The 27,505-nt window shown below is 42.5% G+C and overlaps 1 pseudogene; it reads left to right on the forward strand.

Annotated features, from left to right (window-relative positions):
• Window positions 1-21,079: 21,079 nt before the first annotated feature.
• Window positions 21,080-24,437, forward strand: LOC142449320 (coiled-coil domain-containing protein 77-like; annotated as a pseudogene).
• The last annotated feature ends 3,068 nt before the right edge of the window (window positions 24,438-27,505 follow it).

A 27,505-nucleotide genomic window follows, 5' to 3' on the forward strand; every position in this document is an offset into this window, starting at 1 on the left:
TGGCATTCATTGCCTTCTGTACCAGGGCTTCTCAGTCCTGACCTCTGCATCTAGTTTTCTATTCCATTGATCAAACGTTAATGCTTCCTAAGAAGATCAGATCACATTTGGTAGGATAAAGAGGCAATGTAATGGGGATGATCCCAGGATGCATCTGAGAACACCAGTCTCTTCCCCAAGATAACCCCTGCTTGCTTCCTGTCTCTCCTCTACAAGACATCAAAGGAGAGCAAAGTCAGCAGGCAGAGAGGATGCTGACTCTCATCAGCAAACAAGGAACCCAAATTCACTGCCATTGCTCTTAGCAATTTTTGAGACTATTTAAGGGAATAAAAAGCCCAGTCTTTCTCGTGTGGAGCTGCTGCTGGTTTCAAACTGCCCGCCATGCAGATTTCACCCAATTCATAACCACTACGCCACCAGGCTCCTAGGAGACAGTCATTTCCTTTGAAGCCAAGATTCCTGCCCTGGAAACATTCTTGACTCAGTAAAACATGAATGCCCAGACACGGAGATCTCCGAGGAATGCAGGCACCTCAGATGTTGAAAAGAGACCAGTACTTTCTATAGCCAACCTGTTGAGAACCTTATTTTTTTAAACAGCCAAGTCTACATTTCTTTGTCCTGTACCTCAAGGAAGACAGAATAAAGTTCTCTTTGTAAAGCCACCCACCTGTGATATTTCTTTCTCAGGTCGCCAGCCGATAACATTTAAACATGTTTTCTTTTGTTTGGGGTCAGAACATTCTTGTGGTTAATTCATCGCATGGAAAATGGTTGCTCTTTTTAGTAGAAATGGGCATCCAGATCAGGGGAGGGGGGGTTTCTAATTAGCCTCTCTCTGACCTCGCTACCTTTGAAGTTAAGATTTGCACATCTTGTCCACCTGCGATGCTTCATTTGCTGTGTCACCTAGTGGCAAGTGCTTCTAGTGGTTGGGCAGTTTGATCATGATATCGTCTGGGGAACCCAAGTGGAGCAGTGAATTCACTCAAGTGCTGGAGCCAAGCACACAGTCTATGGACCTCTACCACCGGATGCTCCTTGGGCGAAAGACCAGTCTCTCTATATCAGTAAAGAGTTACAACCTCAGAAACCATAGATCAGGTTGCTATCTAAGATGCTGAATCACTCCCACAGTAATGGGCTGGGTCGTGTGTTGCCCTGAACCAGTAGCTACAGTCCTGAGGACAAGTCTTTCTGTCCTCCCCTCCCCCCACACCCCATTTTTACTGGCACCTAATTGACATCAGACAATTGAGTAGTTCAATCATATCAAGGGGGAACTATAAAATCTATCTTAGGCCTTCCTCCTCCCATGGTTAAATTGCCTTCAATATGAATCCTGCTCCCTCCCCTCTCATTACCTACTCCTCAAATTCCCTTCCCCTCCCTACCACCCACCCTCCACACCTACACTCCCTATAACACCTGTATCAGTTGTTATACACCCACGCCGAGCCTCACTACTGGGCAACCCAACAAAAAACAAGGAAAAAGCAATCACACTAAGGTTGCACTGAGGTGGCAAAAATTAGATCGTATTCATATAGAGAGAAAAATAGAAGCAATTCAGGAGAGGGCAAGGATCCCCAACAACATTCAAGAGGCCAGGGAAGAACTTTCTGTTCATGGAACAATTAAGATACTTGAACCCAGAGCAATTTTAGATTGTGTCTCTCATTAGATCCACTGGCCAAGTGCCGTGTTCCATAGAGCATCATCAGGACAGAGCACCATCAAAATCAGTGGTCTCATCTACCATCCGACGTCTCCCTTCCCCCACTTCTCTGCTGTCTGTCCCTCAGGCAGGAGGTTTTATGTAGATTCTTGTAATCTTCCCCATTTCTCCCTCACCGTTCCATCCACCCTCCAGTATGGAAGGGTAAAAATGAGGAACGAATACTAGGGGCTCAAGTAGAAAGCAAATGTTTTGAGAATGATGAGGGAAACAAATGTACAAAAGTGCTCGACACAATGGATGGATGTGTGGATTGTGATTAAATAAAATCAGTGGTCTCTGCCTGAGTAAGGCTGTTCAGGATTCTTGCCTTTGGCTAGAGGGCATCTGCCAGTGGCTCGGTCTGACGAGATCCTGTGCAGATGGATTTGGGGCTTCTACTGTCCTCCGTAGCCGTCTCCAAATTGGGTGTTGATAATGCTAGCCCCTGATACTTGTCACCATATCTGAATTCTGTAATTGTCATCTTTGGATCAGACAAGCTGGTGTGCTGCTTCTGTGTGGCTTTCGTTGAGTCCAGTCTTTCTGCTTCGGGTCAGCTAAATGCCTTCCATGGTGCATTCAGCAGAGCTCATGCATAAACAGGCTATGAAGATTTGCGGGCTGGTCTCCCTCGATGTCTCTTTGCCCTAACTTCCTTTGCAGCTTCTGGCGTGCCTTCTCTGGTGAGTATCTTATCTTCCTGTGGTGGGTCATTTCCTGTCAGCGTGGTTGTGCCACGTTCCTCAGGCGTTTGGCAGTGATGTAATGAGACCAAGTTTGAAGCACTAACGATCTGGTGCATATGTATTGGGCTGTTACCTAGCAGGCTGGTGGATCAAACCCACCATTCTCTCCACCAGAGAAAGATGAGAGTGTCTGATCTTATTGAGACTGAGTGTTGGGAGCCCCAGAGAGCATGTTGTGTCTGTCCTACGAGGCTGATGTGAGTGGAAAGAGAATATTGTCAAAGGTTTGTCTTTTTTTTGATGCTATAATTTGGCATTTGAGTAATGACCAAATGTTGGTTATCCTGTGTGATAAACCACACCCTTCATTCGTTCATGTACAGGGAATTCCCTAGGGCTCGGCACAGAAACTTCGATCTGACAGGGATAACAGGAGCCATGGCCAGCTCTGATTGTGTGGTAACTCCTGGGTTGGGCTGTTACCTGGAAGCTTGGTGGTTCAAGTCCCCATTTTCTCCACCAGAGAATGATGGCAGTGTCTACTTTCATGAAGCTTCAGAGATTTGGATGCCCTAGGGAGCAGGCCTTTGCTGTCCCACACGGCTGACATGCGTGAAGATAGACTACATGCCGAGTTTCTGTCTCTTATTTTTGAGGAGTATAATTTGGCACGTGTGTCATGAGCCTGCATTGGTTATTGTGTGTGATAAAGCAAACCATTGTCACAGAATTCAGGGCAGGGTGCCAAACCCTTGCAGCAACATCGCTCTCAGAGGGGTACCAGGAGAGAGAAGCCGGCAGAGGTAAGACAGAATCAAGAAAGAAGATTGGGTCAGCCCTGCTTCACTGTCATGTCTGCAGCTGTTAAAAGGAGACTCGGACCGTCCCCAGACCCAACACATGGAGACGGCCTTCGCGTCGAGCGGGGGTCCTGAATCTGGACTTCCAGCCTCCTGAGCTTACAGAAAATTACTCTTCCTAGGAAAACAGCGACGCTTAGACACGAGGCAAGCGTTTCGAGAATGCTCACTCGGTAAGGCAAAACTTTGTTGACAGAACTAAAATATGTCACAAAATGGAAAGGAAAGAGCAAGTCATCATGGTCTTTATCGGCCAATGATTGGGTGACCTTGGAAGCAAGGGAAACGATTCCTAAGTTCACGGGCGTGGAGTAACAGACATGTGCTTCTTTTCCCGTAGGCTGCTTCTGGGTTAGGTCCAGTATTCTTTCATCTGTGAAAGGTTTGTTGGAGGTCAAGTCTGGCTCACTTAGTGGGATTTCATCTTTGTCTGGTAGAGAGATTTGTGGGTCCGTGCCTCAAAGTTTCCAGGCCACTGCCCATCACATCAGCCTCCACCCCACCAGGGTTCCACAAGTGCATTATCACGAGAATGCCAATCTACCGAGAATCGCCACCCAAGCAGGTTGCCGCCGAGAGGGATCCACCACAGACAGCTAAGACATGCCTAAGAGAAGACATGGCCGAGAGCAGCTTCACATGCAGTGAGGGAGGCCAGGGAGCTCTAGAGAGGGAGACCAGCACCACACACGTTTACACCTCGCTGACGCTGGGTAGATCAATCAAATGAGCACTGATGGGGTGCATTTGGCTATCAGAGAATATAAAGACTTCAAGCCCCGAACGTCTGGTTCATAGCCCAACGTGTCACCGATGACCCCATGCCACCCAGCCTCTGTCACGGAGCTCACTTAGGATCATACACAACTACTGCACAGCTGCATGTCCATGGTTCCTGAGGAGGCAAGCCTTCGCTGCAGCAGACACACTTGTCCCTCTGTGGAGTGACTGGGGGGAATGCTCCACGGACCTTGTGCTTAGCTCTATCCCTTCCTTAGCACTGCCAGGGTTAACCCACTCCACCACCAGGACTCCAACTGTGACACCATGGCAGGCACCAAGAAGCACTGCCCAGCCAAATTCACACACTATCGCATATCGAGAAGATGGCCAAAGAATTCGCCATTTTCAGGATCTCAAGAACGGACAGTCGAGTTATAGCGCCAGTAAATTCTAGCTTCCTACAAGCCAGTTGTGGGCAACCTTTGCTCGGCTTGGCCCTCACAAGGAGGATGGTGATTAAGTCAAGTCTGAAAGCTTCCTGTGAGCCTCTCCACGGGAACCAAGAGCCGGTGCTTCTCCTGGGACCTGGAATCACACCTTTTCCGAGTCTCGCTCTGGTTCCTCTGATGAGGATTCGAAGGCCCTTGACCGGCTTTCTCTCCACATGATCCAGAAGTTGCCAGTGTTCACCCACAAATCCAGGAGTCTCCTTTTTCATCTCATGCGCAGAATCTTCTGGACAAGAACAATAGCAAAAGAAAAAAATGATTGCAAGCCCATCAAGTGCACATGATGTGATTTTTCATTGGTTTTCCTCTTTTTAATTGTAAACTAGTAGCAAGTAAAGGTGGGTTTGGCTTTTTAACTGTATTCTGCAATGGGATTCCCCAAAACAGTTTTCCAGATTGTTACCCTGCACTGGAGGGGAAAGCCCATCTTTTCCTGAGCCAAGAGTGACCGGTGGTTTCCAACTTTGGACCTGTGTGGTGCTAGCAGCCCGATGGCTTCCCCCATTGCCATTGCCTCAGCATCACCAGTCAGACAAATCAGGAGGGCAGTAGCGTGGTCGTCGGGCACGCGATGCGCTAGAGGTGCTTGAGCAGCAGAGTATCCATGCCCAGCTTCATCGAACCCATTAGGCCCCATGCGGCACTTCTGACCGACAGACAGCACTGTAAGATCACCAGCTTCCTTTTTTCTACGCCCCTAGATTTGTCAGCATATGATTTGGCCAAGAGAAAATGAATTGAGTTTGGTATGTTCCATGTTGCTATTGTTCATCAAATAAAAATATTTTCAGTCACAGAGCACTGATTTTCTTTGTTCTATTGTTCATTTTGGGGGAGGCGCTTACAAATCTTATAACAATCCATCATTCAACTGTATTAAGGAAATTTGTATGTATGTTGCCATCATCATTTCCAAAACATTTTCTTTCTACTTGAGCCCTTGGTATTAGCTCCTCTTTTTTCCCCCTCCCTCCCCCACCCTCCCAACCTCGTGAATCTTTGATCAATGATATATTATTGGTATTTCATGTCTTACACTGTCTGCTGTCTCCCTTCATCCACGTTTCTGTTGTTCATCCCCTGGGTGGGCGTGTGACATATTCAGTCTTGTGATCGAGTCTTCTTTTCTCCTCTGCCCCTCATGGAGAACATTGATCTTCTATTGAAGTGAAAGAATGTTTTGAAAATTCTTTTAGAGCATACCAACATATGACAATATCCATGAAATAAAAACAAAATAAGTGTTCTTCAACTTTTTTTTTCTTTTGAGTGAGGTTTTAAAAAAAATCATTTTACTGGGGCTCATACAACTCTTATTACAATCCATACATACATCAATTGTGTAAAGCACACATACATTCATTGCCTTCATCATTCTCAAAATTTGCTTTCTGCTTGGGTTCCTGGAATCAGCTCTTCATTTTCCCTTTCTCCCTCCCCCTGCCTCCCTGCTCCCTACTCCCTCATGAACCCTTATTAGTTTATAAATTATTATTTTATCTTATTCTGCCCGGCGTCTCCTTTCACCCACTTTTCTCTTGCCCATCCCCAGAGAGGCGGTTATATGTAGATCCTTGTGATCGGTTCCCCTTTTTTTAACCCCCCTTCCATCCCGGTATCGCCACTCTCACTGTTGGTCCTGAGGGGTTCATCTGTCTTGGATTCCCTGTGTTTCCAGATCCCATCTGTATCGCTGTGCATCCTCTGGTCTAACCAGGTTTGCAAGGTAGAATTGGGATCATGATAGTTGGGGGGAGGAAGCGTTTAAGAACTAGAGGAAGGTTGTGAGTTTCGTTATTGCTACACTGAACCCTGAGTGACCCATCTTCTCCCCACTTCCCCTCTGCAAGGGATGTCCAGTTGTCCACAGATGGGCATTGGGTCCCCATTATGCGCTCCCCTCATTCACAATGATATGACCCCCCCCCCCGCCTTTGGTGCTTGAAACCTGGTCCCCTCAAGGTGTTTAAGGAATCAGGTAGCAGACACCAAAGAACAAAAACCATCATGCGTGATCACCTTCCCCACATAAACACTGAAGACGAATGTGTGCATAAGTAAGTGTGTTGAAGAAGGCTGATGGTGCCCGGCTATTGAGAGATATAGCGTCTGGGGTATTAAAGGCTTGAAAGTAAACAAGCGGCCATCTAGCCCAGAAGCAACAAAGTCCACATGGAAGCAGCACACCAAGATCATGAAGGGCCGAGGGGACCAGGCTCTTCAACTTTAAAATGCCTGAGTGATTGAACTCTGAAGGTTGTTGTTCATCCTGCCCAAGTGTTTTGCAGTTACTTTAAAAAAGACAAATCAAGAGGAATCAATTATTTTTCCCCTTAAGCCACTAGCTTCTTTAGCATTTATTTTGGCCACAGGAGAAAACTAGAGCACAGTTCTAATTTCCTTATTGAGATTTGTATACTCCATGTTTCTTAGTGTTCAACTTCTGTAAAAGGATGTCAGATATACAATTGAAATGTAAAAGCAAACTTTGTTATTAGTACTTTCAAAAAATTGTTACAAACAGACATCTTGAAATAACATCTTTCTGGAACTCAATGCAGAAGGTGACAAATATCATGTCTAAAGATATGACAAACATTAAAGACTAAAGCACTAGATGTGGCATGTGGTACAAATTCGCTGATCTCAGCCATGTACCCAAAGAGGAAAACACACAAAAAGGCGGAGGAAAATAACCTCGTGTATCTATTTGTAAAGCCGAACAGATTTAGATACAGTTACATGAGGTGATTCTCCTTTGAGTTATTACCCCCCCCCCCCCCCTTAAAAAATATGCAAGAATACTTACTCAGTTCCTTCATAGCCCTGGCATTTTGGAAGTTTAAGAACACTAATTTTGCAGACACTGTGGAATGTCAGTATGCTGTAAAAGAATTTTCAGAACTTTCACTTCAAGAGAATATCCATGGTCTACTCTGGAAAATATTTTTTATTTGATGAACAATAAGAAGCATTGATCTTACCAAGCTCAAGAAGAAACGCCTGCCAGTGGGTTAGTCTTCTCGTGTGGCCTTAAACTAGAGGCTGACGGCTCTAATGGTTTAGGAGAGAAGGAATTGGTCATCTTACATTTCTGGGGTCAGCGGTGCACCGCAGGCCATAACGGGTTAAATGAAGGGGGCGCACAAGACCTCCATTGTGCAGTGACAGGCAAGGCAGTTACCCTTCAACGGTCTCTACACTACTCTGAGCCCAATTACCACGCTGCGGTTCTCCTGGGTTGTGTTACTGATTGCTTTCGTGTGATGGCTTTCTGTCTGAGAACCGAGCTGTGACCCTCCACCCCCGGGCATCACTTCCACACCACCCGGCACCGCTGGGCCTGGGAAAAGATGGGCTCTGAAAGAATTTCCAAACGTTTCTTTCTGTTTTTTTCCCCTCACTTTTCAATGACTGATATTCGGAATACCAGGGGACTCTCATATTCAATCCATGGCTTCTTGACCATGGCTTATGCTTTTATTGTACAATATTGATAAGATGTAACCTTTTCAGACTCTGTATGGGCCCTTAGGTAGGAGATTCAAGAAAATGCACACAGTGAAAGGAAGTGAATAAAACAATATGCTTTCCCTCTAACAAGGGTAGATGAGTGAATAAGGCTGAAATTAACTTCTGGAAATGTCCCGATGTGCACAACATAGACACGAGCATGCTGTGCTAGACTATTTAACTTAATTTAATACTCTCTATGTATTACACACATGGACATGTTATTTGCAGATAAAAGGGGTGGGGTGGTAATCTATAGTATTAAGTAAGCATGACAAAGTGAATAGTGTAATTTTCAGACATTTCGTACAAAAAAAGAGAGAAAAACACTGCTGAAAAAGATATCAAAATAGAAAGTTTTTCTTCATGGGAGCTCTCTTGAGAGATCATTTTATTTTCACTCCTCACATACATGCCAGAGCTGAACAATGAGTAAGGAAGATAAAGCAGAACTGACTGTCTTTGAACTGTGGTAGTGGTGAAGAATGCAAAGTAGACCATGGACTGTCCGTCTACTCTAACATAATGTCCTTTTCCAGGGACTGGCCCCTTCTGATTACATGGTCAAAGTATGCCAGAAGAAATTTCATCATTCTTGTTTCTAAGGAGCATTCCCAGCGTTCTTCCAATACAAATGCTTCTTTCCATTCAAGTGAAAGTTGGATATTATTCAATGTCCTTATTCAAGAAAGCGCATAGAATAGATACATTTGAATTGTGATGCTGGAGAAAAATGTTGAAAATACCACGGACTGCTGAAAGGACAAACGGATCTGTATTAGAAGGAGTATAGTCAGAGTGCTCCTTAGAGGCAAGGTTGGCAAGACTGTGTTTTACATACTTTGGACGTGTTGTCAGGAGAGACTAGTCGTTCAAGAAGGACATCATGTTTGGTAAAGTGGAGGGACGAGGGATGGCAAGAGGACTACCCTCGACAAGATGGATTCACACAGTGGCTACATCAATGGGCTCAGGCAATGGGCTCAGGCACGGTGAGGAGGGTCAGGACCGTGCAGTGTTTCCTTCTGTTCTGCATAGGGTTCCTATGGGTCAGAACTGACACGATGACACCTAACAACAACAACAACAGCAACAACAACATAATAGCAATATGTAGCTATGTTGCCTAGAACTCTTACACTCCTCCAATTCTCTCTACTCCCTTCATCATTTTTGCCAACCTCCTTCTATTATATATTGCCTTCTCCTTCAGCCAAGTTAGTGTGCCTCTACCTTCCAGACAGTAAGTCACCCCGTTCCCCTTTGTCCCCGGAAACCATAACAGTGCTTGTTAATGCCTAGGATATAAATCTTGAAGGGCCTCATGCCATCTTGGTGATTTCTAATTTTGCTGGGTTCATCGTTTGTGCATGCTACGTTCTGATCATAAATGGGTATTTGCACCTATTCTTATTTGGAATGGTGCCACATTCATATGCAAAAGCACACCCTAGAAGTTTTTCTCTGTCCATATCATTACAGTGGGCTCTACTTTGAGAAGGCGATTCTTCCCAGTCATATTTTGAGCACCTTCTACCTGGGATGCTTATCTTTCAGCACCATGTCAGATAGTATTCTGCTGTTGCTACCCATAGCACCCCCCACCCTGGCCCCCGCCCCAGATAGAGAGTTGAGAGATGGAGAAAGGACATAAGTCCTACAAAGCATATAATCCAAATTGTGGTGGGAAACACACATACACACAAAACAAACAAACCGCTTCTCACCCCTCCCCCCCCCCCCCCATGCTTTCAAGGCCCTGGTTGCTAGAACCAGAAACTAAATGAGTTGCTTGAACCAGAAATCAAAAGAAAATGCTTTGTCCCTGAAATCTCTCTCTCATGCCTGCTCCTGACAAAGCTTCAAATCACGACAGCTGGCCAAGGAAAATCTTGAAAGGTACCCAGGTGCATTTTCACAAAGCTGGTAATGAAGGGGGAATCTGGAGCTAATGATTCATAAATGGATAACTGGTGCATGCTCTGCTTTCTATCTAAGCCCCAAGAACAAAACAAAACAAAAACCGCCACCCCCAACCCCCCACACAGTAAAAAACGCAAACAAACAGGAAGACACATGTCTTGGCACTGACGAGTGTAACTCATAGTGCACCCAGACGTTCAGACGCAGAGCACCCCCTCAGGTTTCCTTGACTGTCATCTTTGTGGAAGCAGACATCCCGGCCTGTCGCCTGTGGACCTCTGAGCAGGTTGCAACGCCAGCGCATACAGGTGAGTCGTTGAGCCCAAGCCATTTCCATCCTCAGGACAGCCTTCTCCTCAGCAGTCTGTTCCCAAAAATATGACCTATAGTCTTTTTTATCACTGTTGTATTAAAAATATTTTGTTTTCATTGTGCATTTTTTTCTGGTGAGGTTTTTATGACTGAGTTCTAGATTTAATCTACTATGTACAGAGACTATTTGGGTTCAGTCAATTAACTTTTTGAGCTTGCCTGGATGGCTGGCAATGAGTCATATTTACAATGTTTCCAAGTACCTTAAACAACTCACACACCTGTTAAACAAGTGGCCATCTAGCTCTGAAGCAACAAAGCCCACATGGAAGAAGCACACCAGCCCGTATGATCATTAGGTGTCGAAGGGATTAGGTATTAGGCATCAAAGAACAAAAAAATCAGATCATTGTGAATGAGGGGGAGTGAAGAGTGGGAACCCAAGACCCATCTGTAGGCAATTGGATATCCCATTACAGAAAGTCTCAGGGAGGAGATGAGCCAGTCAGGGTGCAGTGTAACAACGATGAAACATACAACTTTCCTCTAGTTCCTAAATACTTCCTCCCCCAACTATCATGATCCCAATTCTACTTGTATCATGATCCCAATTCTACCTTACAAATCTGGCTAGACCAGAGGATATACCCTGTTACAGATGGGAACTGGAAACACAGGGAATCCAGGACAGATGAACCCCTCAGGACCAGTGGTGGGAGTGGCGATACCGGAGGGTGGAGGGAAGGTGGGGTTGAAAGGGGGAGCCGATGACAAGGATCTACATATAATCTGCTCCCTGGGAGATGGACAACAGAAAAGTGGGTGAGGAGAGACATCAGTCAGTGTAAGACATGGAAAAATAATGATTTATAAATTATCATAGGGGAAAGAATGTACAGGAGGGAGGAGAAAAATGAGGAGGTGATACCAGGGGCCCAAGTGGAAAGCAACTGTTTGGAGAATGATGTGGGAAACAAATGTACAAATATGCTTGACACAATGGATGTATGTATGGATTGTGATAAGAGTTGTACGAGCCTCCAATAAAATGATTTAAAAAGAACTCACACATGTGCTGGTGCACACACACTGGGGAGTCAATAAGTTAGTGAAAACAAAGTTTTAAATCTATTTTTTTCCATGAACTTTTTGAAACCCCAGTGTATGTGAGTCTGTGTGGAATTTAGTCTGACTTATTTGTTGCAGTATTTAAATATTCTGGGCACCTGCTTGTGTTTTTATCTTGACTGCTGTCATAGCTTATGGAGGACATGTCAAAAGTGGGCCCTGTGACTGTGGATGACTCTATGTCTTTACAGCGTTTTCTCAATTTGTGTTTCACGTATTTTGAGAATATGTCATTAGGTCACTCAAATGCATAACTGTTTACTCTTCTTGGCTTTTAAAAACTGTAACTATACAGTTTCCCTCTATTTCAAGCAATGAAACTGAACTGAAAGTTCACTTTGATGGATACAGTCCCACCATCGGCCTTCATAGGTCTTCATTCTCCGCGTTTTTTGTCTGTATCTAAGCGGTGTCAGCTCATGAAACTTGTAGATGCAGTCTTGTTCTTCTTTTAAAAAACAAGTTTCTAGTTTTTAATTAAACCATTATCATATTAACATTAATGAAATTACCAATGTGCTTAACCTTAAATATCTTGTCTTCTTCCTTGTTATTGATTTTTCCTGCTGAAACAATATTTCATTCTCCCTTTCATATTCATGGTTATCTCTTACTCCACTAGTTATATATTTTTTAGTATCCTTGGGTTCTTAGTGCTCTAGATGTTTTAATAAAGCATTTTTAAACTATAAAAGTCTAATAAATTTTAATACTTTTATCTCTTCTCAGGAAATTTAAGGAATTTAGAACATTTTCACTTCTCTTCACCTCTTTTGACTTGTACTTATATTTTTATTATCTAATCTTTGTAAGCTTTAGAATATTTTGTTTTATGCAATCGGTATTCATTTAAATTTATTCATACATTTAGCTTTTCTTTCTATTTTTAAATAGTTCTTTCCTAGAGCAGTGAGTTTCTGTCTGGAGTAATGTTCCTTCTGCCTGAAAAACAGCTGCTTGGTAATCTTTATTGCCAATGTCTCTAAAGTGTTAAAAAAACAAAGATGCTACTTTGAGTACTGAGGTACACCTGACCAAAGCCATTTAATTAAATATTAAAAATAATTTTCTTAGGAGCAAATCCAGACATCATACCATTTCATAGATCAATCATATGAAGCAGTGTTGTACAATCGCTACTATAGTCAGTTCCAAAACATTTTCTTCCTTCTTGAACTCCTTCATGTTTCCATCAACCCCGACCCCCACTTCCCCATCCCCCGCCATTCCTCCCAGGTGCCCTTGTTCTAGTTTCTGTCTTTATTGAGTCACCTATCCTGGTTTTCATACACCAAAAAATATCAAAACACACATGCCAGAGAGTCAAGAAGTGTACAAACAATGACAAAATACAACAGAGGTCAACTGCAATATGAAAAAAAATTCCACAGAAAATAGTAAAAGCCAGATCAAACACTAAGTGTATTATAAGGGACATCAAGTGACAAGGTTTTAACTGATCAAGTCAGACTTATCATTTTAATCTACTGTAATTGTCTCTCCAACAATCTGTCTGACAACCAAGTTATTCCCATCTCTCAATGATGATTAGAGGGAAATCAACAGAGGCTTATTCCCTGTGCAGATCCTGCAAATGCATTTTGGGTTTCCACTGTCAACCACAGCTTTCTGCACACTAGACTCTCACAATTTAGACTCTGATACTATTCCTTCCGTTGGATTTGGAGTACGTAATTTACAATCCTTAGAGCACAAATGTGTGTGTGTGTGTGTGTGTGTGTGTGTTCCGAAAGAAGCAAATCCAAAGACAGAGCTTTATATCATGAAGAAATTATGCATCAATAAAACATCCCAGCCCAGTCCAACTCACACCCATACATCTGATATTAGTCCATAAACCCCTCTTCAGACTCATGAAGCCACGTGCAATGATGAAGAATATGGGAACATCACCAGCTGGTGGGTTCAGTCTTGTGGGTCCAATGGCGGTGGACATATCTCCAGGCTCACACAGGCTTCCATGTGGCATCAACAGGAAGGTGTAGGCAAAGAGAGAGAGAGAGAGAGAGGCCTGCTTCCAGGGAGCCATTTATCTTGGTGGTACCTCCAAATGAGATCATTTAGCAGAGACCTGAATGACAGGCTCAAGTCTACCCCTACACTCTTATATCTTCAAGCTAACATGAAATTATATAACTATGACAATGTGCTTCATCCATGTGGGCTTTGGGGATGTCTCATTTAGATGGTGACCTAAGCCATTTTTAATAGGCTGGTATGGCAAATGAGGAGGTCCAGAGAGAGGAACTGATGCATTTTAATTATGGTGTCAATGAAGAAAATTTCATTTACTACAGACTACCAGAACAACAAATAAACTGATGTTGGAAGAAGGACAACCAAAATGTTCCTTAGAAGGGAGGAAGGCAAGACTTTGTCTCACATGCTGTGGACATGCTAACAGGAAGGCGGTCCCTGAAGGACATCAAGCTTGGCCAAGCAGAGGGGCAATGAAAAGGAGACTCTGGGGGGACACCATGGCTGCAGAGTAGACAGTAACTTAGCAATGATTGTGAGCATGGTGCAGGACCAGCAGTGCTTCAACCTGCCCTTCATTTGGTTACTATGAGTCAGAATCAACTCACTGGCACCCGAGAACAGCAGCAGCAGCAACAACGGATATTCTAATGATAAGATCTTTGTATTTGTATGAAAATTTATTTTTATTTGATCTACATTCTTTTCAGGGAGTAAGTAATCCTGTTGCTTAAGCATTTTGTTATTAAGCTTAAAATACATATAGAAAAGAGGAAATGTATGCATCAACAATGCATCAAATCACCGTAAGGGGACTACTTTTCCAAATACCACAATAACCAAAATATTGAGTGCAACCATGCCAAGTTCCTGAGCCTCCTGAGCCCATCCATCTCAGCGTATACTCCTGAATTCTCCCTGTGCAAATCTATCACTAGATTTTCCTTGCTTATCTTCCAAGTCTTAACTCACAACACTAAGCATCTCTAAGCCTCTAAACACCGTAATTTAGTTTGCAGCTGTGTCTTGCTCATTTTTGTGGCCTTATTTTTGCCATACTTTTAAAATTCTGTCTTGATGGACATGAAAGTTTCTGGTCTGGGGTTCTTATCAATAATGATGCTCTTGGTAGCCTTAGAGATGCTTCTTTCTGTATATGTGTGTGAATGACTGTTTGGAGGATACTTAGAAGTGGCGCTGCTGCATCCTTGAGAATGCTTCCTCCTACTTAAATTAATATGCCAACTCCTTCCCTTTAATTTATAATCCATCATCACTGGGTTAGAGTTTTTTTACTGTGGAAAAATATGCATTACAAAGTATTTGCCATTTGAGTAATTTTTAAGTGTCGATTCAGTGACATTAATTACCTTCACTATGTTGGGTATCCTTTTCCAAATACTTTTATTTAATCTTCTAAACGGAAACTCAGCACTCCCGAAGCAACCTTCCTACTTCTCCTTCTCCTCAACCTGGTGAGAACTAATAAACTTCTATCTGTCGACTTACTTATTTTATCAAAGTGGGATAATACTATATTTATGAAATCATTTTATTTGGGGCTCATGCAACTCTTATCACAATCTATACATCCATCCATTGTGTGTCAAGCACATTTGTATGTTTTTTGCCCTCATCATTCTCAAAACATTTGCTTTCTACTTGAGCCCTTGGTATCAGCTTCTCATTTTTTCCCTCTCCCCACTCCCTCTTCCCTCATGGACCCTTGATAATTTATAAGTTATTATTATTTTGTCACATCTTACACTGTCTGATATAGTACAATATTTCATCTGGCACAATATTTTAAAAAATTCATCCATATGTCAGAACTTCAATTCTATTTCTTCTTATGGCTGAATAACATTGCTTTGCATGCTATCCTACATCTTATTACCAATCATCCATTGTTGAACATGCGGCCTAGTTCCTCCTTTTGGCTTTGGTGATGCACTGACGACTGGAGGGCAAGGTCCTGTTTGAGAACAAGTCTCTGCTTCAAGTTCTTTGGGAATGGCTTCAGACATAGGAGGAGAATTCCTCAGTCATATGGCCATCCTAGGTTGTGTTAGGCTGGGTTTTCTAGAGAAAAAAAAACCCTGGTGAGACTTATATATGTATAAAAAATAAAATTATAGGAAGAAAGCAATTTATATTAAGGAAGTGGCCCACACAGCAGCAGGATGGGCAAGCCTAGCCCAACTCAGGCCCGTGGGTCAGATACCAATGGTAGGCCCTTTCTGACTCACGCTGCTCCCAGAGCAATGAGTCAGGAAGCAGGAAGAACCAGGTGGCAGAGGCAGAGTTGAGGGAGCCCAAGGTCAACAGGGAGCCTGACAAGCTGCAGACAGTTCCCAGGGTCAGTAGGGCACATGGTGGCTGCTGTCCTAAGAAGCCAGGTGCAAGATCCAGGCTGCAGGAAGAGGAAAGAAAAGGGGAGGGAATTCTCCACCGTGTCGATTCATAGGTATTAAATAGGTTACAGCCCCAAGAAGACCTTAGCAGGTGTGACGTGCCCAATGTGGGCAGGGTGGGGAGGCCTTACTACCACATTACCCAGGATCCTGGTCCAGCAAAGTTGACACAAAACTTAACCATTACATATGTTTAACTTTCCGAACAACTATCAAACCATGTTCTCCACTGGTTATCATAACTCACATTCCCACCAGCAACAGATCAGGTCCCTGGAGTTGCTTTTGTTCTACTTCACCAGCAGTTGGTGTTATTTTCTTCCCTTTTACAGGATGAGTTTTGCTTGCTATAGAAACTTCAAGAATGCCATTATCAGTACGTTCTATATTTTTTCTTCCAATATGGGTGATTTCCATATTTCCTATTTCCCTTTGAAGATAAGGAAGATTTTCTCTTGGTCATTAGCTTATAGCAGTTAATGGTGATATTCTTAAACTTTGCTTAATTTAGTTTTTTTTCAGATCTAGCTTTGAGTTCATAAGAATTCTTCAAAATATGTCTTGGTATCAATGATAAAGGCTGGTAAATTCTTAGTGATTATTTCTTCCAGTACCTCTACTCTTGGACTCTGTTTACACAGATGTCTCATTTATATACTTTATGGATTTTCCATTCTTTTGCTTCAGCATTTTTCAGTCTGAATTTTTCCTGACTTATTTTGTCTTCTCACTAGTTCAATTACGAATAAATACTGCCTAGTCCTGTGCCACCTCTCTTCATCTGTGTCCACTGTGTCCTTAAGTGTATATATTTAATATAACTTTTATTATACTATTTAATTAGAATCATTTCCAGAATTGCTGATTGACAATTATTATTATTATTGCAATTTGAGGTTTAAATTGTTTGTTTATTTTCATTCGAGATATGCCGAATGTGTTATTCCTTTTAACTTTTTAACTCCAGATCTTTGCACATTTCAGTATAACATTTTTCCTTGTCTTTTTGAGGTGTCTATGAAATCTTTTGCTCAGCTCTTTTACTCTATAATTCCTTCCATTTCTTCAGTGACTCGGCTTTCAAGAACAAATTTGAGTCTCTTCTGACATCCACTTTGGTCTTTTCTTTCACATGATCTTTGCTTTCTTCGTGTATGATGTTTCTGATGTCCTCCCACGGCTCATCACACAAATCTTTGGTCTTTAGTATTCCATGTATCAAACCTGTTCTTGAGATAGTCTTGAAGTTAAGGTGGGATAGACTCAAGGTTGCATTTTGACGCGGATGGATTTGTTTTCATTTTCATCAACTTCAACCTGAACTTAAATCGGAGCAATTGATGCATCCTAGATGATCTCTGGCCTTGTCTAGGCTGATGCAATTGACCTTCTCTTTGTTTCTTCCCACAGTTCTGGCCAATTTGATTCCATGTATTCCAACTGGCAAGGTCTGCGTGTGTGGTCACCACTTACCCTGTTGAAGAAAAGGTATTTGCAATGAGGAAGTTGCTGGTCTTGCAAAATTCTATCATTTGACTTTTAGCTTTGTTTTTACCTGATTCTTTTGTCTACTCATTAATTCCATAATGAATAAACACTGATCAGTCCTGTGCCGCTTCTCCTCAGCTGTGCCATGTGTCATTAAGTGTATGTACATATATTGTATTTAATTTTCTTATTATTATACTCCTTTAAAATATGTCTTCAAAACTTTATTTCAAAGCTATTCCCCTGTTAATGTTCTGTGCCAGGTACAGGCCTGCCCATTGCTGGCAACAGACTTTTAGAAAATCCATTTCCTGGCATCCAACAGGTAAATTGTTCTTTTCAAACCATACTGAACAACCAATACCTGCAAAAGTGTTACATGCACTGGTTCCCATCAGTTTTAAATCTGAACTTATGTTATTAATCTATATCAGTGGGTGTTAAAATGAAGTGTGACAGTACAAATCAAAATACTACTGGATAATATTAGATAAGAAGATTTTACAAACACTACATTACCTTGCAATATGGAACATTACATTTCATATTCATGTAAACTTATTATACTCTTTAATAATGTTTTTATACCTAGCGATCCTTCCTCTTCATTTCCAATTTATTTTATTTATTAATTTATTTTTAATAGTTTTATTAGGGGCTCATACAACTCTTATCACAATCCATGCATATATCAATTGTGTAAAGCACATCTGTACATTCATTGCCCTCATCATTCTCAAAACATTTGCTCTCCACTTAAACCTCTGGCATCAGCTCCTCATTTTTCCCCTTCCCTCCCTGCTCCCCACTCCCTCATGAACCATTGATAATTTATAAATTATTATTTTGTCATATCTTGCACTGTGGCTTTGTTGCTTCTGAGCTAGATGACTGCATGTTTACCGTCAAGCCTTTAAGACCCCAGACATTATATATTTGGATAGCTGGGCACCATCAGCTTTCTTCACCACATTAATTTCTGTCTCTTTTTCCCCCTTTGGAATGAATCTATCCCACATCAGGCCAAACCCAGAGTACATTATTCTAGGACACAGAGGCTGCCTGTGTCACACTATAATACTATTAGGTAAGACTCTGTGTACACAGCCACCCTCCATGCCAGGCCTGTTGCTCTAAACCTGCCCCTTAGTGATCATCCAATCCTGGCTCAGTGATTATTCCACCCCAGGGTCTCCCACCCTCCAAAGATTTGCTAGTTTGGGAGAGGAAGTAAATTTCTCTGCTGGGTCCCAAGCCTCTCTGTACATCCCAGAAGAGCATCCCCATCTTTAGTCCAGGATGGAAAGAGGGGTGAGCTTTCACAGGTGCCAGCATGACTACCTTTGGCCTCCTTCTCCCCAAAGAGGGCTCTGGTTTCTTCAGAAGTTTGGTACTTACTGGGTTACATAAACGTCCATTAGTTTCCATTGGGGATGGGTCTAAAGATGATGTTTATGTTATATTTTTAGCTTCCTATAAATTTTCTCAATTCAGTGGTTCATCAAATTTGATTTTGAATAAGTTGTCTGGGACATTAGTTTTCAAGGTGAATTCCCTCCCCAAATGTACCGTAAGTCCAACCTCAGCAAGGTCTCCACTATATTAAAAAACACTGGGTTGATAGTTGCCCAGTCACACTAAAGACCAGCCATATGGGCAGTTGTGTTAATCTGACTTTCTCTCAGCCATTTGGAGTAGGCAGCATAGTCTCAGAGGAGAAGTTCAAGGGGCAATGTCTCCCCCTTAACTCAAAATTTCATCACATTTACTTTTGCTATTGCAAGCAGGAATAACCAATGACAACAACCAAGGGGAAGAATCCAAACTTTAATTTCCTAGTTCCTTTCCAGAAAACAAATAAGTAACAGTGTGGGTCTATGCAGCCTCTGGCTGGTCAAAGAAGAAAGACGGCCATGAGGCAGAGGTCAGACAAGTGTCCACTCTCCACTTTCATGATTCGTTTCACTAGGACCCCACTCCCGAGGTTCAGGCAGACGAGCGAAACAAATGCAGAGGCACTCCTATGTGTATAAGAGAGAGCTGTATGTCAAAGGAAAATGGAATATTGACAAAATCTCCCAGCCCAGTTCAGGTCAAGTCTACAAGTCTGTTATTAGCTTATATGTCCAATACTATTCCATAAATTCCTCTGTAGACTCACACAGCACATGCAATGATGCCGAATGCAGGAAGATCACAGGCTGATGGGTAGAAAGTCTTGTGGATCTAGTGCTGGTGGAAGCATCTCAACGCTGGTGTGGGTCTCCAGGTGGCTCCTACAGCTCTCTGAGTGTCTCCTCCAGAAGAAGGTGAAGCAGAGAGAGAGTGGCCATCTCCAGGGAGAAATAGAGGAAGTTACCACAATATTCATGAGAAGACCACACCCACAAGTAGGCATCATCAGGCTGTGATCTAATTGACAGGCTAGATTCCACCCCTAGACCTACTATTTACCTTTATTCAATTTGATGGTGCTTATTTTAATCCAATGTATAATTGGGTGCTGTGTGGGAGGTTTAAATGCATCCCCTTATGTGTTATCCAGCTAATGCTAAATGATCTCACCCAGGAAAGGACAGATGGGAAGCAAAAAGAAAAAAAAAAAAGGCTATTCATCTGAGTGATAACTCTATTAGTTGCCACTGATGCAACACAACAATGTGATCCCAGATCTTTCTTTTGAGCTACCTACCACTAATTGAACTTGAACCTGTACACTTTTGGTTAGCATCTGAGCACGTTAACCATCTAGACCATTCTTGTGTGGTGCTGAGTCAACATCAACTCACCCCATAGGATAGAGTGGAACTATCACGTAGAGTTTCTGTAGCTTTACCTCTTTATAGAAGGAGATTGCCACCTCTTTCTCCCATGAATGACTGGTGTATTCTACTCACTCATCCTTCAATTAGCTCCCAAGCTCCACCATCAAGATCCTTCCATAGTCAGTGCAAGAAATTATACTCATATTTTCTTACAAGGCTTCCTTTTCTGGCCTTGACATGAAAGATGGTTTTTTATAGTTGTTTATTTCATCTCTGTGTTTTTTATTAATATTTTTATTGGGGGCTCTGACATCTCTTATCACATCCATACATTCATCCATTGTGTCAGGCACATTTGCACATTTGTTGCCATCATCATTTTTCAAAGCATTTTCTCTCTACTTGAACCCTTGGTATCAGCTCCTCTCATCTGTGTTTTACCAAGAAAGTTGAGAGAAGATAGAAGACACAGGTTAAAAGTATAGCTGATCCTTGTAACGACCTGCATTTGAATTCCACGGATCACTTATAAGCAGATTTTTAAAAGTGTGATATGATGCAAAATATCTCCATATGAACAGTTTGTCTCTCCAGCATTTATGTATCATGTTGAAAAGTGAACTCTCAGAGTTCTCATAGTTTTCATCATATGTGGTTCAATAATCAAACCTTAAAAACATGGGACCCACATGAAATACCACAAGTGATACTGAAATTGATCTCCAGAAGAAGAAAAATAATACAAAACATTTTCTCGGATCACAATTATGCAAAATTAGAAACCAATAATAGGAAGATCAAAACAGAAAAACAAACGCATGAAAAATTGGATAATACTCTGCTTAATTTCTACTGGGTAATAGAAGAAATAAAACTTGATATAAAACAATCCCACAAGCAAATGAGAACAAAATACAGCAAACCTTTGGGACACAGCCAGTGAGAACGAGAGTGGAAATGGAACATGCCAAGCCCTTGTTACATGGGTCCATTTGCAGCAAGAAATGGAGACATCAACCGGAGAAAGAACCGACTCGATGTCTCAACCTCACAACCCCAAAGTGAGCAACGCTGCGGTCAGAGGTTTGTCAGTCTATACCATGTGCATGGATGAAACGGGATAGCACCGTGAAAAGGGCAACACTGAAGGGATTTATAGATATAAGGCTATTTTTTTTCAATGTGTCAAATTGGTTGATTCCACCCCCCCCCCGAATCATTTTATTAGGAGCTCATCCAGACATCATATCATTCCATAGTCAATCACATCAAGCAGCATTGTCATTGCTACCACAATCCACGTAAAACTATTTTCCTCCTTTTTGAACTTCTGGATCTCAGCTTCCATTTCTTTCTTCTCCCTCTCAGGAGCACGTATTCTGGGTGTTTCTCTATAGGTTCATCAATCCTGAGTTTCATATACCGAAAACAGACAGACACATAACAAAGAGTCAAGAAGGCTGCCCTCTCTGACAAAACCATCAGAGAGAAACCCCAATATGAAGGAAAGGGAAAGAAAATCCACATTTCATTGAAAATCATCTCTAGTCCAAAGTGTATCAGAGGGGAGACCAAGTGACAGAGTTTTAACCCTTCAGGTCAGGTTCATAATTTTGATCTAGAGTCATCTCTCCATTACTCTGTTTAGTAACCAGTTTATTCCTATCCCTCAATTATGGTTAGATGGAAACCAGCAGAAGCTTATTTCCTGTGTAAATCTCACTAATATGTTTTGGGATTTCACTGTCATCCATAACCTTTTGAAAACCAGAATATCACAATTTAAGCTCTGATACTATTCTCTCCCGCGCCTTTGGGTGATATCGTTTACAGTCCTTAGGTCACAGATGCTGGTGTGCTTCTTCCAGAGGGACGTAGTTGCCATTTCGCTTAGATGGCTGCTTGTTTGGGAACAAACCTTTAATACCCCAGACACTATTCTACCTGATAGCCAGGCACCATCCGGTTTCTTCACCACACTTTACTGTAGCACCCGCACTTTCTGTGCTTCCTTCACGAGGGCAGGCATCGGGCAGGGCCATGTCATACGAATTAATTGTTCTTAGATGGGAGCTAGGATTAAGTGCAAGTATAAGGCTATCTTGATCCAAGTTCCATGGAAATTCTTTAAGGAGATAAACCCACTAACTTTACCAGGACGGGAAAGAGATTCCAGAGAGCCAAGTGCAACTGAAGAAAAAAGAAAAGGAGGTTTCACACTTCCCAATATCAGAACATACCAGACAGCGATGGTAGTCACCACAGCCTGGTACTGACTCAGTGACAGACACGGACTGCTGACCTTTGACAGAAAGACAAATAAGGAAAAGATCGTGGCTGTAACAACTGATTCTGGCAAAACTGAATAACTGTTTGCAGAAAAATGAAACTGATCATATCTCACATTATATATCTATATATAGATATCTATATCTACAAGATATTTATATCTATATCTATCTATTTTATATATAAATAAAAGTAAGTCGAGATAGGTCAAAAACCAAATATAAAGTCCAGAACTATAAAGATCATCAAACAAAAAAATAGATACAAACTTAGGGGTCCTAATTTGTGGCATAGACTATTAAACACAACAAACAAACAACAAACAAAAGGACAAACAGCATAAGATAAACAAGAGACTGAGACTTTCTAAAAGTTAAATACTTATGCATATGAAAAGACTTTTCACAAGATTAAAAGAAAAACGTAGACTTGAAAATTATTTGGCAATGAATATATCCAACAAGGAACTAATTTTAAAATTTATAGAAAACTTCAGGTTTAACTTTTGTTTTCAGTTGGCTTCTCTGATTCCGAAGCTAGGTGTGGAGTTTGCTATGACCAGAACAAATTGATCCAATTTGAAGAAGCTTTATAGAAAGAGGTGTCACAAAGACAGCATGAGTTTCACCCCAACTCACACCCCTGTTCTCCTGCAGAGTCAGTGGTTGTGAACAGTGAGGGGCACGTGTTTCTCAGATTCAGTGGTGTCACGGCCCCTGCCTTCCACCGCAGACTCCCTGGCCACCCTCTGCCCTTCCCAAGAGCTGCTGGAATATTTCCAAAAGAAGATGGGCCAGTGTGGGACAGCAGGAGGACCCACTGAAGAAACGGGAACTATACAAAGAAGCTGTGGAAGACAGCATCAACGGAATGGATTTCCGCAGAGGGCGGAAGAGATGGCTGAATTGCAGAAAGCTCTCCGTGACAGGCAGACCTGCCTTTTCCAGGCCCCGGAACTGTCTTACGCCTCTACTCAGAAACTGGCCGAATGAGAATCAGAGAGGTAGAAGACCAGCAAAAGATCTAAAGCCTCTTGGCTCTTGTGGGAACAAGAAGTGACCAATTTTATAAAGAGTCTCCCCACAAAGTCACCATTCTTCAAAAGATACACACACTGTAAGGAGACATGAACAGATTGACTTTCAATGTTTAAAGCAGATCCCAAAGTAAGCAACAGTGGACCAGCAATGAGAGAGAGGGAAGAGAGGTCTGAGCAATACAAGGAGACATACAGACAGCTATCCCCTGGGCCAGAAGGGAATGGAAGTAGGGGCCACCCACCTGACCTGCTGCTGGCCTGTCGGGATGGAAACACGGCAGGTTCAGCTGGAAGCAGAGACCAAGTTTCTAGAGAACAAGCTGGAGGGCTCTTGGAAGGTGGATTCCCGTTGAGGGAATACACATTCAGCATCAGAGAGATCGAGAGAAAAAGAAAGAGCGGACCCAAAGTCTCCTTCACACCCACACGCTGCTCTGTGAGAGCACTGAAGACTCTCTCTGAAAGTCCTATTTGAAAACTAGCAGAAGGAGAGGTCATGGCTCCTTGAAAAGGATCGTTTGGCATCAAAGATGAAGCCGTACAAGCTGCAGTGTGAGACGAGAGAAGATACGACCGGAGAAGCTTGTCCAGTTGTACATCAGAGTCATCGTAACCCAAAGGAATATGGTAAGATCCCGAAGGATAAGTTAATAGAAGAGAAACATCTTTCTAACATGTATCAAGGGCAGGGCATTTCCCTAGAAGAAGAACTCACCAGAATTCAAGAGGAGGAAGGTGTGAAGAGAGAAATCTTTAAGCCTCACACTGAAAGGACGGGGAAACGTCTACAGGGGATGACAAAATGCTGTCTATGGAGGACGCCTTGGAGAACTCATGGATGTAGGAGAAGTAGAAGGCTTCAAGACAGATAGTAAGGCATTCTGACAGAAACGTAAAGACTTGGAGCAAATGCTGTGTAAGACAACACTGAATTCACGGGCTGATCAAGATCTTGCCCTTCTGTGCGTTGTCCGGAACAGCAATAGAGGGGCACATAGATACAAGGAGAATCGAAGAACCTGAAGTCCCAGGGGTTCCTTTTGGAGAATGAACTTAGATTCTGTTGACGTCTCCTTCTGGAAATGGCCTCATATGGAAACCTGACAGCACGGTCTGCCTGCCCAAGAAGTTGTGGACAGTATGTTAGACAGGGTTCTCTAGAGAAACAAAACCAGGACACCAATAATTTTAGATATATTTATACAGATAGATATATAACATAACAAATAAACAGTTAATTAATCTACAAAGCAGTACAAATGGCTCAGTGCAACTCACTCCCGTGAGACAGCTAATACACTGGCAGTCCTTCAAGTCTTGAGGGCCGCCGGGTAGTCCTCTGTAGAGCATCTCAGGCTATCCAGACACAGGCAGCAAACAGCAAGGCAGGTCACCAGCAGTCAGCCAGATGACAGGGTCCGACAGTCCCCAGCTCAAGCGATGTATATTTCAGTAGGGTGGCGAAGCAGGTATTGAAGGAACCTCAAATTACAGCGACACAGTCCATGGGCTAGCTGTCCCACAGGTAGTGTAGCTTGCAAATGGAAGCACAGAACAAGCAAAGCAGCTGCATATTGGTCTGATGATCAAAGAGCGAGAGACAAGAAAGACAAGGCTCCCTGAGACATTTATCTCTCTCTTCCCTTCAATCCCACATGTGTTTATTGGCCAGGCTGGCACAATAAGCCTACCTATCACAGGAGTGTACAGAGACAGAATGAAGAATCAGGGACCAATAAGAAGCATTTATTGCTTTCTAAACTGCCCTCTTTATCTTTCTTGGTCTGGATTATAACCTGGTTACTTAAATATTTTCCCATATTATTTATCTTGCTTATGGTGACAGGTTTTGTTTTGGGTTTGAAAAGAAGATGATACAAACTTAGGAAGAAGGTCTTCTTAGGAGTCTGACTATCAGGTGGCCAGGTGGGGCACCTCTGAATTTGCCTCTCTCCAAGACATAGGGAAAGGCAGCAAATCACAACTTGTCAAAATTAAATAGGCAAGTAATTAGGAATACTTCACTTTATGCAGTATGTGGTATAGAGCCTGAGTTACATTTTTAGAACTGCCAGTCTCATGAAATTCCACCAGAGGGCACTAGAGGTCCGACTCTCAAGCAAACATTTCATTTAAAACTAACAGTTAAACCTGTGATAGCTGGAGTTTGTGTCCAGTGGAAAACTGTCAGAGAAGAAAAATTCATATTTCCCATTAATGGAGAGCGATAGAAAGTGGGAAATGTACCTTATCAAAGCCAGATAACAAGGTGGGACTCAGGGAAACCAGGAAACCTTGTCGACGGTTTTAGCGGATACAGTTGCTGCTATGCCTTCATGCCATTATGAAAATAATTCTTGTATAAAAGGTCAGCATGTATCAGTAATATGGATTTTAAAAATATATCATTTATATATATAAAATTAATTTTCAATAAAAGTTGTAACTGGAACCTTTAAAAAAATCATTTTACTAGGGGCTCGTACATCTCTTATCACAATCAGTGAACAAGCGGCCATCTAGCTCTGAAGCAACAAAGCCCACATGGAAGAAACACACCTGCCTGTGCAATCACGAGGTGCCAAAGGGACCATGTATAAGGCATCATGTAAAAAGTATATATTTATATATATATGGTATATATACCATAGTGAATGAAGGGGGAAGTGCAGAGTGGAGACCCAAAACCCATTTGTCGGCCACTGGAGATCCCCTCACAGAGGGGTTTAGGAGAGGAGATGGGTCAGTCAGGGTGCGATGTAGTACCGATGAAGAACACAGCTTTCCCCCAGATCCTGGATGCTTCCTCCCCCCAACTACCATGATCCGAATTCTACCTTGCAGGACTGGATAGAGCAGAGGTTGTACACTGGTGCATATGGGAGCTGGAGGCACAGGGAATCCAGGGTGGACGATATCTTCAGGACCAGGGGTGTGAGGGGCGATGCGGGGAGAGTGGAGGGTGAGTGGGTGGGAAAGGGGGAACTGATTATAAGGATCCACATGTGACCTCCTCCCTGGGAGATGGATGGCAGTGAAGGGGGGGAAGGGAGACTCCGGATAGGGCAAGATATGACAAAATAACAATCTATAAATTATCAAGGGCTCATGAGGGAGAGGAGAGTGGGGAGGGAGGGGAATAAAAAAGAGGACCTGATGCAAAGGGCTTAAGTGGAGAGCAAATGCTTTGAAAATGATTGGGGCAGGGAATGTACGGATGTGCTTTATACAATTGATGTATGTATATGTATCGATTGTGATAATAGTTGTATGAGCCCCTAATAAAATGTAAAAAAAAATAAAATTAAAAAATCATTTTACTGGGGGCTCATACATCTCTTATTATCACAATCCATACATCTGTCCATTGTGGCAAGCGCATTTGTACATTTGTTGCCATCATCATTCTCAAAACATTTTCTTTCTACTTGAGTCCTTGGTATCAGCTCCTCATTTTACCCATCCCTCCCTCACAAACCCTTGATAATTTATAAATTATTATTATTTTTTCATGTCTTACACTGACCGATGTCTCCCTTCACCCACTTTTCTGTTGTCCATCCCCCAGGGAGGGTGTTATGTGTAGATCCTGTGATCAGTTCCCCCTTTCCACCGCACTTTCCCCTTCCTCTCCTAGTATTGCTAATCTCATGATTAGTCCGGAAATGCTTATCTGTCCTGGATTCCCTGTGTTTGCAGCTCTGAGCTGTACCAGTGTACATCCTCTGGTCTAGCTGAATTTGTAAGGTTTCTTCTACCTTTCTACCTTTCGATTATGACAGTGGAGGGGGGGGGAGGGTGGGAGGAAGCATTAAAGAAATAGAGAAAAGTTGTATGTTTCATCGTTGCTCTACTGCACCCTAACTGGCTTATCTCCTCCCGGTGACCCTTCTGAAAGGGGATGTCCAGTTGCCTACAGATGGCCTTGGGTCTACACTCTGCACTTCCCCTCATTCACAATGATATGATCTTTTTGTTCTTTGATGCCTGATAACACAGGCTGGTGTGCTTCTTCCATGTGGGCTTTGTTTCTTCTCAGCTAGATGACTGCTTGTTTACGTTCAAGCTTTTAAGACCCCAGATGCTCCGGAGGGTAGAGTACGGGTGGGGTGGAAAGGGGCAACAGATTACAAGG

This window comes from Tenrec ecaudatus, chromosome 5 (genome assembly GCF_050624435.1).
Source record: "Tenrec ecaudatus isolate mTenEca1 chromosome 5, mTenEca1.hap1, whole genome shotgun sequence".
Classification (NCBI taxonomy): domain Eukaryota; kingdom Metazoa; phylum Chordata; class Mammalia; order Afrosoricida; family Tenrecidae; genus Tenrec; species Tenrec ecaudatus.